Source organism: Lethenteron reissneri, chromosome 39 (genome assembly GCF_015708825.2).
Source record: "Lethenteron reissneri isolate LAM-NWPU_2019-01 chromosome 39, ASM1570882v1, whole genome shotgun sequence".
NCBI lineage: Eukaryota > Metazoa > Chordata > Hyperoartia > Petromyzontiformes > Petromyzontidae > Lethenteron > Lethenteron reissneri.
In genome coordinates this window covers 10657485-10663717 of record NC_083817.1, presented here as the reverse complement: position 1 = coordinate 10663717, position 6233 = coordinate 10657485, and the positions used below count along the sequence as shown (strand labels likewise).

Below are 6233 nucleotides of genomic sequence, written 5' to 3'. Positions count from 1 at the left end.
TCGAAAGTCGTTTGTTGGTTCATTTGTTCAACGTTTAAACATTCCAGGTCTATGTGAGTGATATTTAGAAATACTATGTAATGTATGTATGTTTAACTTATTTCGCACCGTTCATATCCAACCGCGCTGACTTGGAGGTGCATAGACAGGACCTGGGATGAAAGTCGGTCGTTGGACAGGAAGAGACACCCACGTCTCTGCACCCCGAAGGTTGCCACGCGTCCCGGTGTGGCCGGGTTCACAGAAAGGCTGTCCCGGAATTCCCAATGCAATCCTTGAGAACATCGGAATTTTGTCCCGGATTCAAATGTTCTGCCTTCATTGTCAAGTTTCCTGAGCAGTAGGCGGGACCACTTTTGAATTGGGAGGGGCTGCCAACTCAAGTTTGTATCTATTTTAATATACTTTCTTTTTTTATTCTGACATGCAAATTGTATCTCACAATTGCCCTTCGGAAGCGTAAGAGAAGCTGACAGCCAGGCGACGTGCCCGATGCCAACAATTGCCCAAGCTCTGCAGTCCTCGATATATGAATATGTTTCAGCCCATTAATGGCATTACATTAATATCAGTCTCCCCTGGAATCGTGGGTTTGAATCCTTTATTATTATTAACATCGCCACATGTTCCAGTTGATTCGTCTGAAATGTAATCGCCGTTATTATGCTTCCCAACTTCACGGAACAAAGCGGCAAAGTATGGTAAAAAAAAATCCTCCGACCAACATGGCGTGGGGAGGCCCTAATCCAGCAGTAGATAGATGAAAGGGGCCGTACGGTGCGTATCGAGATGTAACAGAACAACGATCGCACATGGACCGTCTGATTTGCAATTGGAATAGCTCTGGGTCACAGTGAGCGGTGTTGATGACAGCAGTCAGGATGGCCGAGCGGTCTAAGGCGCTGCGTTCAGGTCGCAGTCTCCCCTGGAGGCGTGGGTTCGAATCCCACTTCTGACAAGTATTTTATTTAATATTATTAAAACCCCATAACACACTTGTGGTTGATTCATTTAAATGAATGCGAGTTGTTTTTTCATTGACGTTATAATGTACACAATTGCTATACATAATGCAGAGATTAACGCGTTTGCATCAGCGTCGAAATTAACCGACACTGATCAAACCTCCAACCGTGATATCTAGACAATCCATGGGTTGTCACACCACTCATTGCATAACACGCGAACACTTAACCTGTACAAACGGTGTTATTATCGCTTGCAGGAATACAACAATATTTTGCTGGTGAAAATGTTCAAGTTTTAAACGCTTGCGTTATCAGCGCCCTCTGCTGACCAACGCCCAACATGGAATATCGGGGACTGCAGACAAAAGGGCTTCCTAATTGGGACGTCAATCCCATTGCCTTTCAATTCCTCATACTCTTATATAAGCGCACAACTTTATCTGTGATGAACGCTGCACTTCCCGTCGTGTTCATGCAGGGGGCGCTGCAAACCTACGCGCCCCCCGCATGGACGACGGAGGCGCAGGGACAGACGATCGATCACGTTGGGATCGATCTGCAGACGGCGGTCTTCTCGCACGGCCAGCAGCTCCGTGTCGCCTTATCTCGATCCCGCAATCCCAAACTGGTGACAGTCCGCATCGAACCGAACCCCCAGCAAGGCCATCTGCTTAATCGACGAGAGAAATTTCACACGAAATGTCGTTTTCAATGAAGTCTTCCAGATGTAAAATTGTTCAGCTTTAAATGAATATTTTTTTGTATCTAATTCCAAACATAATATAATTCAAAGATGTTTCATTTTAAAACTTGCGTCGTTCGTGGATAATTCCTTTTGTGACTTTCCTGGCCAAAGGCCGTCAATGTTTGTGAAGGTCACCGCAGGCGCCCCTGAACAGCCCCTAGTCATTCGAATATAAGATTATGATTGCTACTACTACTACTACAATGTGCAATACAATTACAAGATGGGGACATACACTTGTCCGTGTTTTTATTTCTTAATGTGCACATAAGAACACTCGAGATGAGTGCTCAACTGTTTTTAAACGTGGTTATTTTTGCCTCTTAAATCCTGTTAAATTAGTTCACAATTTTTTCCCAGCAGATCATGAAGTGATTGTCACGTGAAAAATGTTAGGTTAAACCTCTTGTTTTCACATAGCTCTTAGAAGGTGTATCTTTCCACGTTGTGTCGAAGTTTTTATATTCTGCTCGTGGAAATAATCTTACATTCGATGAGCAAATATAAGTCAATTGATGGGTACAGAACTCAGAGGTGACATTCAAGTCTTGTAAGGGTAGTCCACATTTATTGTGACCCTCAATTAATTTACCCCTAACATTTTTTTCCTTTGCGTGTTCATTTCTATTTTAAATAAAGCTTATTTAAAAAATATATGTGACATTTTAGAGAATTGAATGGGGAGTCACAAGACATCTGGACCACAGTGTACAGGAAAACGTGGGGTTTTCGCGAGGTTCCGTATCGGAGCAGCAGAGGGCGCGATGCACGTTTGTCGCAAGAGTTGAGCCTTGAAAAGTTTTCACCGCCACAGTTTACTGCACTTTATAATCCCACAAGCGATAATGTCCCGTTTGTACAGACCAAGCGTCTGCCATGTGAAGCGGTTATATCATTGCTGTTTATCACTGTTCTCATGCTGACCGTTGCAATGTTCGGATATTGCAATGTTCGGACATTGCAAATGATGAGCGTCATTTAAACCTTTCACATCGGTGTGAAAACGTTCATCTCTGCACGCTGTATAGAAATTACATGAAAATATTTCTCCGTATTTTGTGAAAAAGAAAAACAACTAACATTCCGCTAAAGAGAAAACAAATCACAGCCAATGTTTACGTGAGCTTACATTTAATAAAAAAGCATGCTGTCAGAAGTGGGATTCGAACCCACGCCTCCAGGGGAGACTGCGACCTGAACGCAGCGCCTTAGACCGCTCGGCCATCCTGACTGCTACCCCCTATGGCCTGAAGAACAATGTACATCAGGGTACAGACGAGGGTTGTGTGTGGAGTGGGGGGGGGCATCACCGCTGCACCACAGGACACTTGCGAAGCGAATGAGGCCCAAGACCCCCCCCCGCCCCCCAGTAGACTGCAGGGCCAGCACCGATATCTCTCACACAGAGCTCCGTCGGTGCACGTGGTTGTGATTCACGCGGTTATGATGCTATCCCGATACTATATTTACACCACGTGCATGGCAATGTATTACGTGACGCAATATGCACACGTACACCTTACTACGGAATATACTCTATTACTCATATAAGCGCACAACTTTATCTGTGATGAACGCTGCACTTCCCGTCGTGTTCATGCAGGGGGCGCTGCAAACCTACGCGCCCCCTGCATGGACGACGGAGGCGCAGGGACAAACGATCGATCACGTTGGGATCGATCTGCAGACGGCGGTCTTCTCGCACGGCCAGCAGCTCTGTGTCGCCTTATCTCGATCCCGCAATCCCAAACTGGTGACAGTCCGCATCGAACCGAACCCCCAGCAAGGCCATCTACTTAGCGACGAGAGAAAATTCACACGAAATGTCGTTTTCAATGAAGTCTTCCAGATGTAAAATGATATCAGCTTTTAATGAGGATTTTTTTTTTATTTAATTCAAAACATAATACAATTCAAAGATGTTTCATTTTATAACTTCAAAACGGAGCATCGGGTGCTTGCGTGAATGCGACGTTAATCTGCAATTCTTTTTGTAACTTTCCATGCATTGCACGAAGCCTCCAGGGGATACATCGCTTTTAGATGTTGGTGAATTGTTTATTTATCGGTTAGATAACTTGTCACTTTCGTTTAACCTGAGGGGTCGTGCATAAATGACGTCACGCACCTCGGGGGGGGGGGGAGGTCATACATTTGTGACGATGTGTGACGAGGGGGGAGGGGTTTGAGAATTGTGACGTCACATCAAATACGCAACTTTAAATAAATATAGACAACACGTTCTACTTAATTAAATATACTTTTTAATAATTGTTTTCTCCTACAACATCAGAGTGCAGCGCCACATTAAATACGCACTACAATGACAATAGTTTAAAGCGATTTGAAGCATGTTTTATTTTTCATTGTGGGAGGGGGGGGGCAGAGCTTTGTGACGTCATATTTGAGGGGGGGTCTGACTCTTTGTGACGCCGTGTGACGAAGGGGGGAGAGGTCTAAAATCGTCCAAAATCGCGTTACGTCATTTATGGACGGCTCCTGAGTGTTAAAACACGGATTGTTGTCCCTTCATACGAAATAGGTGTAGATAATCGTTGTATTAAGATGGAAAAAACACTGACAAAATGTTAAAATATACAAAAAAAAAATTATCCCACCGCGATCTGAACGCAGCATTGTATTGTCCATGCTGAGTTTTAGTTATAATCGTTGCTACAATAAAATGTGTTTTGCCCGTCTTATTTAACTATAATAAGTGTCATTTGCAACGCGCACAGCACTTCGTGGACAAAAATAGCCCGAGGCACGGCGCCAGGTTCAGTGTCGCCTTAAAATCAGGCGAGAGATGTTGGGGACATTAAGAGATCGGTGACCTTCAAGTGTCTCTTAAAAGTCGGTGTAGATTTACTCATTACCGACTTATTAACTTAAAGTGTCTCTTAAAAGTCGGCGTGGATTGAATGCAGCTGCCAATGTGTGGCATGCGGGGTGATGGCGTTCCAGACGAAGGGGGATTGCCACGGAGAAGCGACGCCCAGCAAATACGGACCCTGGTCCTTGGTAGAGAAGTGGAGATGGATGGAGGTTGTGAGTTGTTCTGCTGATACGACGTCCTGAGTTGTAGCGAAGGACGACAGGATACAGTGGACAAGTGAGCAGAGGCGTAGCTAGGAGAGGGGGGGGGGTACATATGTCCCCGGGCGCCAAGGTAAAGGGGCGCCAAAATGAGGCTTACAACATTACATTAGAACTTATTGCGGCGGGCGCGGCAGCCTGAAACTACTGCACAAATCTACACCTCAACCTAAAAGTTTATATATGCCGCCACACACAGCCTACATGTCATGTAATTACATTTTGGTACGCGCGCCTATTAAGAACTTACATGGAAGAACGTCCCAAACAACAGACAGGCAGTCTTTCAGCCTTAGTCACTGGCCTGTTTTTTGGTGGCGGAAACTACGACGGCCTGAAACACGCTGGAGTGCACGATCACAAGCTGTTAAAGCTATCTATGAAGGACTGGATGAACTAGTAGGGCTGCTAGACAAATTATCGGAGGACGTAACTATGACGCCTGAAACCAGAAGTGATGCAGAACAGTTACAGGCATGCGTATTAAATTTTAACTTTATAGTTTTATTACATTTCTGGAATGGCATTCTTGGAAAAATGTATCGTGTTCAGAAGCGCTTACAGGATCCTACTATGAATTTTAAGGAAACAGCAACTGATCTTGAATCTTTGGAGCATGAATTTGTCAAGCTTCGTGATGATTTGAGCCAAGTTGCTGTAGAAAATGCCAAAATAAGATGCACAGCCTGGGGGATCGATGTGGACAGAAGAATTAGGCGACGTCGGAAGATGCCAGGAGAACTGGCAAGAGATGCAGGACTTTCAGCAGAAGAATAAATTGGGCGCGTTATGAAGAGCGTATTTTATAGACTTCAACAGATGTCAACACGGTTTTTACGACTAAAAGACCTGAACACAAAATTTGGATTTCTGCTGTACGTCAAAACTCTTATATCCGATACAGATATCGATGCAATTCGTCGAAATTGTACAGATTTTGGAAATTTCTATGACACCGACATCAATGGCCACGAACTTTTCAGAAATTGGAGATTGCAAAATGCTGCTCAGTAACCGGAATGAAGTTCTACCAGAAACTCCTTTGGATCTTCTTGGTTTTATTGTGTTTTATAGAGACGACATATTTCCGAATTTGCGAATTTCACTGCAAATTTTATTAGCGATAGCAGTTTCAATTGCAAGCTGTGAGCGGTCGTTCAGCAAATTGAAACTTATTTTGTCGTATTTGCGTGCTTCAATGGGACAAGATCGTCTCAGCGATCTTGCTCTTCTTAGCGTTAAAAGAGAAACATTGGAAAAAACTGATTTTGATTACGTGATTGACCAGTTTGCGACAGTGAAATCAAGAAAAATGTATCTTTTGTAGACTATGTCAACCAGTCTACGACAGTGACTGAGTGAGCCATGTAATATAATTTCTATAAATTTGCTTCTTTAAATACAATGTTTCATTTAACGCAAAA

At 43.9% G+C, this 6233-nt stretch overlaps 2 non-coding genes across 2 annotated transcripts; one reads left to right on the top strand and one right to left on the bottom strand.

Moving 5' to 3' along the window:
- The first annotated feature begins 875 nt into the window (after positions 1 to 875).
- TRNAL-CAG (transfer RNA leucine (anticodon CAG)) lies at positions 876 to 958 on the top strand. Its single transcript has one exon. It is a non-coding gene; the product is annotated as a tRNA-Leu (tRNA).
- Positions 959 to 2861: 1903 nt separating this feature from the next.
- On the bottom strand, positions 2862 to 2944 carry TRNAL-CAG (transfer RNA leucine (anticodon CAG)). Its single transcript has one exon. It is a non-coding gene; the product is annotated as a tRNA-Leu (tRNA).
- Between the last annotated feature and the right edge of the window lie 3289 nt (positions 2945 to 6233).